This window comes from Ambystoma mexicanum, chromosome 5p (genome assembly GCF_040938575.1).
Source record: "Ambystoma mexicanum isolate Mex_15411 chromosome 5p, UKY_AmexF1_1, whole genome shotgun sequence".
In the NCBI taxonomy this organism is placed as follows: Eukaryota; Metazoa; Chordata; class Amphibia; order Caudata; family Ambystomatidae; genus Ambystoma; species Ambystoma mexicanum.
Genome location: NC_090930.1, coordinates 506,817,940 through 506,832,800, shown reverse-complemented (window position 1 = coordinate 506,832,800; position 14,861 = coordinate 506,817,940). Strand labels below are relative to the sequence as shown.

The 14,861-nt window shown below is 45.0% G+C and overlaps 1 protein-coding gene across 1 annotated transcript in view; it reads right to left on the bottom strand.

The window, feature by feature from the left end:
* The window catches only part of LOC138481050 (sodium/hydrogen exchanger 2-like), a 1,286,045-nt gene that overhangs the window by 351,490 nt on the left and 919,694 nt on the right, over positions 1-14,861 (bottom strand). The window lies entirely within an intron of this gene.

Below are 14,861 nucleotides of genomic sequence, written 5' to 3'. Positions count from 1 at the left end.
AATGATAGGGGCAGAGCAGGAATCACCCTGACAATTAAACGGTTTCAGTTTACTAATGATGCTTTCTACCTCAGGGATGGTTAGAGGAGCAAAGCTAAATGGTGTATGAGTGAATGTGGGTGTTTTAATTTTACTAGTCGAGAAATTAGTTTGAGAGATGGTTTGTAAACAGTTTTGCTTAGCATTGATTTTAGTCTGTAAGGTCCTTACTACATGTATCGGGGATTGAGGAGGGGGATTCGAATTCTTTGAGAATTTTGAATAGCTCCCTCATGTTAGATTCTGCTTGTGAGATACTCTGGTTGTAGGTCTCTTTTTTTGCTTGTACAATTGCTTTCTTGTAGTTAAGTGATACTATAATGAGGTTGTCTTTATTAGCCTCACTTGGGTGACTTTTCCAGATTGCCTTAGCATTACGTTTTTCTTTGCAAAGTATTCTGAGATGTGGAGTGAACCTCGAGTTTAGGTGGACGCGCTCTTTAGGTTTCCTAGATTTGAGAGGTGCTATGGTGTTAATGGCATTAAGCAAAATTTGGTTAAAGGTGTCCAACAAGACCGTCGGGTCATCATGTGCAAAGGCACAGTTATTGAGTATAGGCAAGATGAGAGGAAGCAGTTTGTCCCTAGTAATGTCCTTTTTGTTTCTTGTAGGGATGGAAGGCGCAATATTAGGTTTGGTGCATGGGTCATTGGCGGGCATGTTAAAGGTGATGATGTGGTGGTCTGACCAAGCACCTGGGTAGTTGGAGCCAATATGCGTGTTACAGTTTAGGTCAGCGATCCAATCGAGCATTCTTCCCTTGGAATGGGTAAGTTTGAGAATGCGATGGGAGAATCCTAAGTTTGAAATATTGCTAGCAATATCTCGAGCATGGAGGTCATTAGGATCCAGTAGTCCGAGATTGAGATCACCAAGTAATAAGACTTGGGAGTTAGGTTTAGTGTTGTCTGCAAGGATGGTCATGATGTCATTCGAGAATGTAGAGAGAGGGCCTGGAGGCCTATAGATGAGGTGCAAAGTAGCTGTAGTATTATGAGAGAGTTTGACTGATAGGCACTCAGCCGAACTAAGTTGTGTATTGGGAATCAATCTCATATTGATGTCGTCTTTATGTATAAATGCAACACCGCCTCCTTCAGAGAGGTTGGAATTGCGATTACTTCTAATGATGGAGTATTCATCAGGAATGGCTAATGCTAATAGAGGACCTGAGGCTGCGTGTAGCCAAGTTTCCGTGATGGCGATGAAGTCAAGGTTTTGTGTGGTAATTAGATCTGCGATGTCAAGAGCATGGGCCGTGAGGGATCTAGCATTGATGAGAGCACCCTTTACCTAATTTTTTAAGGGGGTCTTGTGGTTGTCACACTGTACCTTGGCAGACAGAGGCGGGGTAGTGTTTGTTCGCTGGTAAGTATTACAATAAAGTCGTGGTGTGTGGAGGAAACTAGGTCCTAGTCTGTGGTTTCTCAAGTGGAGCGAGAAGGGTTGATTAGGTGTGGGTTTTGTTGCAAAGTGCTGTAGCCCAGGGCAGGGGAGTTAAGGTAAGGATTAGTATTGTGGGGGAGGTTGGAATTTTGGGTGTTGCGGTGGGTAGGTGTAAGAGGCATGATGGGCGTGGAAGTATGGTGAGCCAGTGGTCTGGTAACAGAGTTGATGGCCGGTGGCATGGTAGTATAATAATAACAGTGGGTCTCTGAGGTAATGTTGAATGACGAGTTGTAAGTGCAGCCCAGGGGGGTAGCCAAGGCCCAGTGTACAAGGAAGTGGCAAGCAAAGAAGTGCAGCAGCATAGCGAGATGCGGATGTACTGTATGGTGGCTAGTTCAGAGCAGGGTGGTAAAGCGTGGCTGTGAAACTAAGTTGTAAGGTGGGGGACACAGTCACTATCATTATTTATGTACAATGCTGATATAGTAGGAGGCGGACATTCTAAGATCAATGACACAGTCGCACGTATCCGTGTGGTAAGGCGGGAGATAGTAGGACTGGTATGCGGACACAGTCACAATTACAGGAGTGATAGAGTAGGAAACAGACGTGCTAAGCGTAATTGATACGGTAGATAGCTTTGTAAGTCACAGCACTGCAAGCTGTGACACAGCAATGCCAGTGCACACACAAGTCAGTCTTAGATATGCAAAAGGGGTTAGAGTAAACCCAGCAGAGGTACAGTACATTATGCAGAGGACAGCAATACAGGGTATAACAGAATATGCATGGCAAGTTATCAGAGCAATATATGAGGCTAGCAACGCTGAGGAGGCAGCATGTTTAGTATGAGTAAACAGATGTTATATAGGTCATGAGGCGTGACAGTACATCTTGAGGCAAAGCAATGAAGGTATACACTGTAAACAAGCAGTGAGAGAATACAAGGTACACAAGTACAGCGGATTGGTAGCCGCAAATACAGCAGTGGAGCTACTTCATGGCATATAAGAATTGCGGAAAGTAATATGGATTCAAACTGCAAATACACATAGTGGCGTAGTGAGTGTTTGTTCAGCGTAGTGCTCGATGACTCAGGGTCAAGGTGTTGGCTGTGACAGCATGAATGAACAGAATGCAAGCAGACTCTTACCGGTGGTCTGGAAAGTGTTTGGGAAATCAAGATCAAGCTGGTAGATGGCTGATGTGCTTCCGTTTGACACAGTTAGTCTCTTGGAGGAGATAGATTATCTAGCCTCTGCTAGGTGTAGGTATATGCGGCTTGGATGGGGGGAAGAGCTTTACGAGAAGGGGGGCAGTGACGAAGTGTCCCGCGCCGTACTGCCGGTGCGGACAGGTGCAGACAGGAAGGGGCCTTAATCGTTGTGGGCCTTTGTCGGGGTGGGCCGGGTTCCGCCTCCGGCTCACTGTGTGTAGTTAAATCTCGTCGCACAGTGGTTGCTAGGCAACCATGATAAACAAATAGGCGGCGGCCATCTTAGTGAGCTAATTCAGGGGACACCACAACCTGGACCTCCCACTAAATGCTGTGGCCCAGTCTCCCAGAAACATGAAGCAGCCAGGGTTTGCCTCAGACCCCCTCAATTGGTACTAACTCCAGTGCAGGTAAGCAGCGTGGTTTCCAAGCGCGGATCTGGGATTTGAACGTCTGTTGCTCTCCGTGGTCTTGCTTCCAAGACCAATGTGTTGCCCCTGTGCTATCCTCTCACATATGTGACAGCGCCTCACACTCAGTGCAATGTCTTAGAATAGTCTGTCTGTGTCTACAGGTGCCCCTTCTATGGCAGGATGAAACACTTCTCCAAAATGAGGCAACAATCAAGAAAGCAAAAACCAGGGAGGGGCCACACTGTAGCCAGTCTGTATGATCAGGGTCATGAGGTGCTCTACCACAAGGAACTGCAAGTCAGACCCAATGACGTGACGCTAGTCTTGGGGGGGTGGGGTCCAGCGTAGGGAAAGGGGCCGATGGGGATCCCCCAAGGCTAATGGCCAAATAGCAGAGTCAAGATCACTAAATATAGTAATCTCCACGCAGCTCTAGGAGAAGTTACAAGCAAAAACTGGGAAGCTCCTATTTTAGTACATTTCCCCACAGGTACTCCATTGCGATAAGTGTCATCTTACAGGCAGTGATGCCGTTCAAAGAAAAGTGAAATATGAGCCTCACCCCACCTTTAAGAGAAAGTGCTGGTGTTTTAAAGGAACAAGTCACATTTGGAACATGCAGCACGGGCTAGCAAGCAGAGTTCCACTGATGGCATGTGGTCGTTCGGCCTTGGTGTAGCGGATAAATGACAAATGGTGTTTTGTCCCAGCGGCTGTAACTCACTGATTTCTCTTCATTTTCACTGTGAACTGGCACAGTGGGGGCAGAGGGCCAATTTAGGGTTGCTGTTGGTTATGATGTGGGGGAAGACTGGATATACCATTGACGACAAGCAAAGCAGTGCTGATTGAGAGCATGATGTGTATCTGGATTTTCTAGAGCTGTGTATTCTATGATGTTGATATTGGGCAATTTGTGAAGCATGTTGTTCGGCTATTGTTACATGTTGCTTGGTGAGGAAGTAGGAGGAGGTTGGTGTTTTGGGGATTAGTTGATGAGTGGTGCTCATTTTGTGTGATTCATGTTACACAAGTACACAAGGAGGACAATGTGGTGGACTTTGCAACATCACTGACTCATTGCTTTTGACTACATAAAAAGCAAATTCACGACCTGGTTCTATGCACAAGATCAGCGGTTTCACTCACTCGCTAGATATTTGTAAAAGAAAAGTACATTTTCTCTCTCATTAGTTATGAGCACATGAAGGCCTTTTCGCTTGCTCTCTGGTTCTCAGCACACAGTTCACCCTTCCACTCCCTCACCAGTTATGAGGATATAAAGACTGGTGGTAAAAGTACCATAATCAACAATTGCACGGACACAGGAGCTGTTGCGCATCTTCGGTATGGCTGCCTGGCTGTGTGTCTCCGCCTCAGACCACATGCTTAACAAGTAAATATCCTGATTGGTGCTACCTAGTGGCAAGTAAACAAAGAAAAACAGAAGCGTAAAGCTTTGGACAGATGCTGGGTCGTTTTGGGCTCTCTCCGCTGAGCGGCTGTCTAGATATCTATGTCGGCATTCTCTCAGCAAGACCAGAGACTGCGGCCCGTAGCGGACTTCCACAGGATGGGAACGCCCTGCTGAGGGAATGAATGCGGCTTCGTAGGCCAATGACTTGGTGGAGCCAGCTGTGAGACATTGAAGCAGACCCGGGAATCTCCTGCACCAACACAATAACTCCATGACGATCGGAGAAGAAGGGGGGTAAGACCAGCCCCCCCTTCAGTGAGATCACGCACACCATATCCCCCCCTGGGGGATCGTGACCAACTGTGGCGCTGGTGCCCCTGCACTCACTCGCTGGGTCCGTAATGTGCACCGGACTGCACGGCCCCTGCGGACAGACTTGAGTAGCGGGACCCTCGCTTGCTGAAGGGGTAGCAGAGGAAGAGAGCCGGGTGGAGCGTCTACACAGCTGCACTGCTGCAGGCATGCGTGGCTCCTCCGACCCTTGAGGCCACAGCTTTCCCTTGTTGCTCCATGACTCCCGCAATGTCCGGATACAGGTCCCTAACATCCGTGGAGGCCTGGCCTCGTCGAGGAGAGGTGTTGACATCTAGGATAGCAGCAGTCACATGAGGTATGTGATATCCTAATTGACATTCAACCACAAAGTCACAGAACCAGCTGGCTCGCCCTGCACAAGTGTAGCGGGGAAGGCATATCCCTACCTCCGGTTGGCTGCACGACCCCATGGAACATCTGCCCCCCATATGTTGTATGCGCCTCTGGGACTGGCCCGCTGCAAATTACTTACCACTGTGTGATCAACGGGTGGGGTGTAATTGAATCCCGGTGCAGCGGCAGTCACTAGGGATACATGACACTTATAACCATTCAATCACGAGAGTAGAGTACTCAGCTGGCCCGCCCTGCATGACGGTGGGGATGAAAGCAATCCATATAATCTGCAGACCACACAATCTCTGAATGCAGGTATCCCCCCAGATATTGAGGCTAGCCCTGTGGCAACTCATTAGTTGCTGATCAATTAACAGACTGATCCACAAGGGGCATAATCTGGGCCCTTTAGCCGGGATGCGGGCATAATACTAAGGAGCTCAAGAAATATAGAGGGACAAATGTGTGGCTCCTAGTTCACGAAGCAAAACTCTAAATAATGGGGGGGGCAACAGTGTATCCTACGCCATAAAGAAGTGAAGCATATAGGTCAAAGGCGAATGGAGGTGGCACAGGAATACTACATGGGCTGAAGCAGTAGTGGTGTTGCAATACATTATCAAGCACCCTTATTCAATTAACAGACTTTACCCCCAACAAATAACACGCACAGGAAATACACAGCCATATGTATCATTTGGGAGCGGTGTACTGTTCACTAATTTCCCTCAAGTCCCCAACACTACCATAATATCAAGCGGGTCACACTGTGTGAAACAACTTGATCACGTGGTTCAGGCCCTTGATGATAGGGGGACTATAATTTATGCTGTGATCCATGGTGTACACTGGAAAAGACATACACAACGAACACCGGATCTGTGGGGCAAGGCAACACTATATAGACAGAATCCTCTAATCCTAAGACTTTCCTTTGACGGCCAGCAAGGTCTCATCCTAAGTGTAAAGCAATACAGTCGACTGCAGAGTCTGGAGGCTTTGGCGAACCAACAATATAACCAACGGTTGGAACATTATTGTGAACAAGTCAGGAAGAGTGTTGTCCAGCCCCAACACTTGAAAAGAAAGGGTTGGGTAGACCAGCCACAAACAATTTATATGGACTAACCCTTTAAGGTACTGCCTAATAGATTTGATTGGTCATAGTGAACTATCCTTTTACAACCCGTCGATAATGACTAAAGGCGCAGGCGGTAAGAAGAAGGGCCCTATGGATTCTTTCACCAACTCCCACACTCCTGTGGCGAATCCTCCGGCGCCACTGCCAGGCGAGGCCCCATCAACATCGACCGGTAACTCCAGAGAAGACCATCTACTAACAACTGTCCAGTCAAGCTTCCTAACCCTTAATGTCTAACTGGATGACATAGTAGCAACGATTGGGTGTCTTAAGGCAAAATTGGAGAAAGAGAGTGCTCGAATAACGGAAATGGAACTAGAATCAGTGTGACGGAGGACAAGGTGGATCAGCATGACCGAGACATAACACTCCTGAAGGGGGAGCTGTCCAAGATAAGGGGAAAATGTGAGGATTTGGAGTCAAGATCCAGAAGGAACAATGTTCGAATTGTCGGAGTACCAGAATCTGCATGCAAGGGCCAGATGGAAGTCTTTGTGGAGGCACTTTTGACATCCCAGTTTGCAACTGCATCCTTTTCAGATCCATTTCTTGTAGAGCAGGCTCATCGCACCTAGCCCTGCCACCCAAACCAGGGCCTCTCCCACACCATTATAGCGAGGCTGCTGAATTACAGAGACAGAGACTTAATCCTAAGATTGTCCAGAGAACTGAGGACGCTGACATACGAGGAAAGTAACATCCATATACCCGGATTCTGCTGTGGGGGTGCAGGCCCAGAAGAGGTCCTATACCGGTGAAGAGACAGCTCAGACTGCACTGAATACCATACGCTTTGATCTTCCCCGCAAAGTTGGAAATACAGCATGGAGACAGGGCACACTTTTTTTTGAAGCCATGAACTATGTTGAATCTTCTATCCCGATTCCACCCCGGAACCGAGATTTAGACCAAAATAGAAGCCCGAGACCGGACGATGACAAGAGATATCCTACAGACTGAACTATGTTAATGGTTATAGCCTTTAAGCGCTGCATTATATGATGGAGAATTCAAGTAGCACCTATACAGTTGAGTTAGTAATGCCTGGACGGTTGTGTGTGGTTGTGGCTGGCAAGGTTGCTGCAGCACGCACGCCTCTGGAAAGTTCCTAGAGTCATGGTGGTTCATCATCTAGTTGGAGTTGATGGTGTGGGTAGCGGGATGGGTTCAGACACAACCCAGTCTAACCTTAAGCCTGAATTAAAGGCAGTTTGGGCTGGTATGTTCATGGGGAACTGTGGCGTTAACAGTTACCACAGGGAAGCTTTTGATATGTTTTGGGGGAGGGAGGGGTGGAGGGTAAGGCAAGATGTCTACAAGGGTTAAATGGTTTAAAAATAATGGTCCTGTTGCAAAGAAATTTATGAATGAAGAGTGTGTGCATACAGTGCTGGTTAGAAGAGCATATCGTAAATGGCCTCTAGGGGTTCCATAGGTAGAGGGCTGCAAATCAAGCTGATGACTTGGAATGTCCGAGGCCTTAACAAACCGAGCAAGGTGAGGAAAGTAAATGCATATGTGTCAAGACACAGCCCAAAGATCCTGATGTTGAACACCTCCTTTGCCCGCAAGGGGTATCCTTACTCTTACTCATCCTTCGGTGGGTTTCCTATTATGCTAGGAGCAAGGTTGACCCTCTGGGATGATATGTACCTGTCTGGGGAGAGATGGCTGGACTTCCAGCTGTATTGGGTAATACCTATGGACCTAATATGGACTACCCAGAATTTTACCAGGCAATTGCAGACATGCTTATCCCATTAGATGGAACCCGGTGATTTGGGGGGGGAGATTTTAATACTATTCTTGACACAACAATGGATCGGTCCTCTGATGCCCCACGAGCGCTCACAAAAGAAGCTAATACATTACACCAAATTCTATTGCAGCTACCCCTTATAGACATGTGGAGAACACTTAATCCACACAATAACGAGTTCATGTACTATTCTACGGTTCATGACTCTGAGTCCCAAACAGATTATTGGTTATTATCCACCTCAATTGCCAATATGGTACAAAGTTGCAATATCCTACCGCACACTCTGTCTGACCACTCCCCAGTCTCTCTGTCCCTTGTGCTGAACGACTCACCACCACAAGTGCTACGATGGAGGATACCGTCTGCAATCCTCAGAGTCCCCAATGTGTCTGAGGCCCTAAGTGCTGAAATTACAGAATCTTTTGACATTAATGTTGGGTCCGTCTGCACCCACCGGGTGCTTTGGGAAACTTTCAAAGTCTGGGTCATGGGTATTATTATGTTCAAAACCTCTGGATCACTTAAAAATATCAGAAGAGAACTAAGCCAAATTGAGTCCCAGTTTAGGGAGCACGAGAATAAATATAGTGCAGCACATAAGGAGGATACCTTAGCACAGATTCAGGAGTTATTAAGAGACTTCCACAAGCTTGCGGACTGGAAGGTATTATACATGGCCACCCCAGTTACGGCTTGTAGATATGCAGAAGGGGATAAAGCTGGAAGATCTCTTGCTAATCTGTTAAAAGCCAAAAATTACTGCAATCCCACCGCGGGGATTCAAACAACAGATGACTCAATCATAACCCATGATAAAGACATTAATGCCTATTTTAAACATTTATATACCACACTATATTACAATCGAGATGAGGTCACAGAAGATGAACTTGTTAGATACCTGGCAACATTGGAACTACCTACAATCTCACCTGAGGCAAATCTTGCTCTGGAACAGCTCATAACGCAGGACGAAATAGTTAGTGCCATTAAGTCACTTGCATCTGGGAAGGCAACAGAGTCGAATGGGTTGGGGATTGAATTATATAAAGAATTCCACCAGGAGTTGGCACCTATCCTACTGGGGGTGTGGGAGGAATCTATGGAAAAGGGCGCACTTCCGGAATCGATGCAGGAAGCTATTATTACAGTGTTACTTAAACCTCCCTGACCCACACACGATATGGCCTCATATAGGCCCCTGTCATTGATTAATACAGATGCGAAAATATTTGCGAAAATTCTGGCTTCTAGGCTTCTCCCGAATATGCCCCTCTTAGTGCATCCAGACCTATCAGGATTTATTCCAACGAGGTCGACCGCACTGAATCTCTGGCGTTTGTTTGGGTGATGGCACAGGTGAGTCCCGATGCGACAGCTGTAGTGGCCCGCCTTATACGCCGAAAAGGCATTTGACTCTGTGTCGTGGAGATACTTGTTCATGGTCTTGTGCTGTTTTGGGATCGGCCCTTACTTTTTGAGCTGTGTATGACTCCTGTACACCAGACCTGGCGTCATAGTCCTAACAAACTGAACACTATCAGCATTATTTTCACTCGGGAGGGGCACCAGACAGGGTTTCCCCTTCCCCCCAATACTTTTGCCCTTACCATCGAACCCATGGCCCCTTTTATTAGACTGGTGCATGGACACAGGTGGATTGGGATAAGTGGGCCTCCACAGATAATATCTCTCTACGCCGATGATACTCTCCTATTTATCGGAGACCCCGATCATAACCTTGAACCCATAATGAAAGACATTCATACTTTTTCCCGATACTCCGGCTATAGAATAAACGATTCCGATTCAGAACTGTTTCCTATCAATCCCATCACCACGCAACCACCCAAGACAGGTGGCTTTAAATGGACACCGATTCGGTTGCGGTACTTGGGCATCATGGTGTCTTGTGACCGACGGCTATTGTACACAGACAATTATGACAACCATTTGCAACAGTCGGCTACAAAGTTACAATTATGGATAAAACTCCCAATTTCACTTTACTGGCGAGTGGCACTTTTGAAAATGATAGTCCTCCCGAAATTGTTATATTACTTCTGTAACATACCCATTTGGCCTGGTAGACCCTTCTTCGTCAAACTTAAATCGTTAGCTACTGCATTTGTCTAGGGAACCGTCGTGGCAAGGATAAACTGGTGTAAATTAGCTGAACCGTACTCAAGTGGTGGACTAGCAGCACCCGACTTTGAACTTTATTACTTGGTGTCACAAGCCCAATTCGCAATATATTGGTGTACCCTGGCAGACACAGCTACACATATACCGTTGGAAAGATATGCTGCATCCCTTAATAACCTTATTTCAGTTATATTTAGTATAAAACACAGAGACTCCTGTGCATTTGACTCCATTAGAGCCACTAAAAAATCGATATGGAGACACCCTATGACCGAGAAGCCCCATTGTGGTGCATTCCGGGAATCTCTCACACATTCGGCGAGACGTTACAATGAACTTGGGACCCCTCCAAACAACTAAACATAGGCGATATATACCCTCAGGGGGAATATGTCACTTTAAGGGATTTTGGGAACACTATTGGGGGCCGGCAGTTGAGATTCCTACAATACCACCGAATGAGAGCTGCATTCCATAAAAGATGGCCTTCATTTCCGAAAGAACCAGATTCACACAAACGCATAAGAGCCATTATGTCTACTGATGGTACACAGAATGGGGTGTCTAGGTTATATGGGTTAATACAATCGCATGTTCCCTCACAAAACTCCATCAAATCAACATGGGAGGCGAGTAGGTGCCCTGATTGGGGGTGACAAATGGTGCAAATATTGTTTATTAACTAAATCTATATCCTTGAATGCTGGGTTGTGCCTGATTCAGCTCAAGATTTTGAACCAATTGCACTATACTGCTGTTAGAGTGGCTAAATTCATGACAAACTGTACTGGTGAATGTTTGAAATGCGGATCTCTTCGGGCAGATACCTTCCATATGAATTGGTCATGTCCCGCGATTGCATCATTGTGGGGAAGGGTAGCTGCGGCCATAGAAGACAGAGTCCACTTTCCATCCTCTCTGGTTCCTCTTAAGTACCTGTCTGGCAACATCGGCAAATCCTCAGAGACTACAAGAAGGCTATTTAATGTTTCATATGCTGTGGCTAAGAAAAGCATATTAAAGTGTTGGAAGTCAAAAAACGCTCCCAACTTGGAGGACTGGTTTTGTGAGCTAACGTATGTTAATGAATGCGAAGAGCAATTTGTTCTCTCTGTACCTTCGATATGTCACCTTAAGAATATTTGAGCCCCGTTCAGAATATACTTGTGTATTTTGGAATCTGACAGCAGAGGCATAGCTGGGGGGTGGGAGGGGGCTAGGGGGCTATAGCCCTGGGTCTTTTGGTTGTAGCCCCAGATAGAAACTCAGGGGCTACAACCAAAAGCTATAGCAGGCCCCCAGTCCCACCAGTCCCGACATCAGCTGAGCCCCTGATCTTTTCCAGACCTAGCAACACCCCTGTCTGACAGCGACAGCTCTTGAATCTAACTTAATAAATGTTTGTAATTCTTCATGTACGAGTGATTGAAAGAAATGTTTCACACTGTATGTATATAAGGCTGTATTGTTTTGCTTGTAACAGGACCTTTGAATAAATAAAAATAAAAAAAACAATTGCACGGCCACATTTTTTCTGGACTCATCAAAAGCTATTTCACTGGTTCTCAGATGTTTTTCCAATATGATTTTTCTAGGCATTAATACTATATGTTATAGAAAAACAAAGATGTTCCCAGTCTCACTGCGCCAAGAAATTATAATTAGTTGTTTGTGCAAAGACAAAGACATCTCAAATTGGTTGGACACTAATGTCAGTGTGACTTACAGCAAAGGTACATCCCTTAAAAAGTTATTGAGTCCATCATTTATGAGCCCCTTATCTATACCCTAGACTTGGCTCAATTCCGTCAGAGTCCTTGGTTTTCATAAATGTGGTGTTTGTAATATGTGCAACTTTACATTTGAAACATCCGCAGTCTCTTTTGGGCTACGAGGTAATCATGAAATCAAGTCTTTCATCAATTGTAATTCTAAGTTTGTAGTGTATTGCATTATATGCACCTGTGGCCTGAAATATATAGGGAGCACTATTCGCCCACTTAAAATTAGAATTTGTGAACATCTGGCTTCCATTGGGAGCCAAGATGCTAAATACCCCCTTGCCTATCATTGGCAAAAATCTCATCAAATGGACTGCAAAAATGACATTCGTTTTGTGGGGCTGTGCAAAGTGGCATTGCCCCCACGGGGTGGTAACCTTACACTAAAATTACGACAATTGGAGGCCAAATTAATTTGTAAATATCGCACTGTTTCTGAAGGACTTAATTCAGATCATGAGTTTGCCATATTTTTATAATTCATATTTCCTCTGTTGGGGTTGACAAGTGCCTTTCATTATCCTCTTGGTGGGAGCCCCTCCTGTAATTATATTCTTGTTCCACGTGTATTATTACTGTGCAATGCGCCTTTATTTGTAATGTTGTTCAGTAGCAGCGCACTCAGGCACCACACTTTTTTTTTTATTTTTTTTTAGTGCATTGGAATTGTTGGTTTATTTAAATACCACTTCAATTATTCATGACTAGCGGTGGCTTGTTACTTTTAAATTAATTTTGTCTCTAAAAAAAAAAATAATAATAATAATATATATATATATATATTTAAATAAATAAATTTAAACAAAAAACAAAAAATAAATTTCATCAGCAAAACATGAGTAATAATTGTTTGCTAAATTCTCCTTTTTATTTTTTGGCTAATTTGGGCTTATGGACCGGTTTCACTAAGTTAAGGCTTTTCTAAAGGTGTGTTTAGTTCACCCAACATGGCGATCCCTTTTGCCCCTTTCTGTTTTTCTTACTTGGAAGGCCATGCATTGTGCTATACTGCATTCCAGTATATTTAGTCCTACCTTTCTTTCGTGCATTGTGCAATGGTAACACGAGTAGACTGAAACAAGCTGTCATTGAGGTAGGTGTGTTTATTTTGCTCTCCCCATGCGGTAGTTTTAACTTTTAATTGGCTTTTTTGGTTAACCAGTCAGAAATTGTCCACAGTCCTTTTGAATCACAAGTTAATTGGAGTTAATCTAATGGGTACTTTGGTGGTTTTTTTAATACTAATTTGAGATTTATTTTCTTTTCCTGTTTTCTTCGGCTAAATTAGCTTTCCGCAACTGCGAGGCATTTTGAGGTATGTTTTTATTGATTTTATTGACAGCATTACGGTTTGTTTTGGTAATTTACAGAATCTTTTTTCTGCAATTGGCTTTCCAGTAATTACTTAATCTATCTGCCTACAGAACTGTATGTGGCATTGTCCTACTCTAAATGTGGAGTTCTTATTGCTGCAACCTAAGGTACTTATTTTTGGAATACATTACAGTCTTTGATTTAAGACTTAGCTTACTAAGTGGAACTTGATTGCGCTGCTATGGCCAACTTTTGTTTCTAAAATCATGTTTCTTTTTCTTCTTTTTTTGTTTGTCTGTCAACGGACTACTACGAATGAAATTGGTTAATTTGTGGTAACTTAATTTCTACTTTTTTTACTCTTCCTACATGTGATGTACATGTGTTATATTTTTTGTGGTTGCATCGCGCCCTGGACTGCTTGCTCACAACTTGTGCCTATGTTCTTTATGTAACAATTCTTTGCACAAAACAATCATGTGTATGTTTTATTTTTAACTTTACCCAATTTGTATGGAAATGATGTACTATGCAATTTAAGCCTCTGATGAAAAGCTGTACACAGCTTGAAACACGTGTCAGGCTTCTCTTCGCACAAACAATAAAGGCTTTTCTTTGCACAAACAACTAATTATAATTTCTTGGCGCAGTGAGACTGGGAACATCTTTGTTTTTCTTCAACTATTTTTGTGGATGTGTATTGGCAGTACACCCACACTGCCCAGATACCCGCAGCCTTGATGTTTATTTTCTTAATCACTGTATAAGCGCTGTGAACTTGTGACTTTTTCTGCCATAACTTTGTTCTTACTATCTGTTATAACAGCACTTAAGAGTCTGGCATAAAGCGCTATTGAAGAACACAATAATATTATTTTTGAAATTATTATTACATTTATAACTACTATCATCCTCCTGGGATGTGATGTGGCACTCCATTGTCAATTTCAGGGCCATACAATCTGTTATGTCTCGGAAAACCGATTATGACCAGGAAATAGGCCAAATGACGGGAGCCGTGTGCTTCCTGAGGGCTGTCAGCACGGCACTCATAGAAGAGAGGGTGCAGCACACTGAGAGCCCTGTCGCGGGCAAAGCCCTGAGTGCAGCGCTCCCTCATCACAGGGAGCACTGTGCTGATAAGCCCACTGCAAGCAGGGCTCTCTGCGCAGTGCTCCCTCTAATCCTTCTAATCACAGGGAACACTGTGTTGAGAGCCCCGCCTCTTGCCCTGGCCGCACATGACAGATGTGGCCCAGGCAAAGTGAATCCCCAGTCCCCCACCCCCTCCTCCTTACCTTCAGGTGGCCGACGTAGCATCCGCCCTGCTCCCTTATCAAATCTTCTGCAGGGCTACACCAGGCAAAAGTGGCCTGGCTTCTCCACTCCTGCCACTTAACCTGGCCAGTTTCCCCTCCTTCCTGCCCACCCTGTACGTTGTTGCCCTCTGGCCGTACCAGAAGTAATGGGCCTGTAAACCTTGTTAAATACCCTTGCTGCACTCGGGCCATTTAACTCAGTCTTCAGGGCCC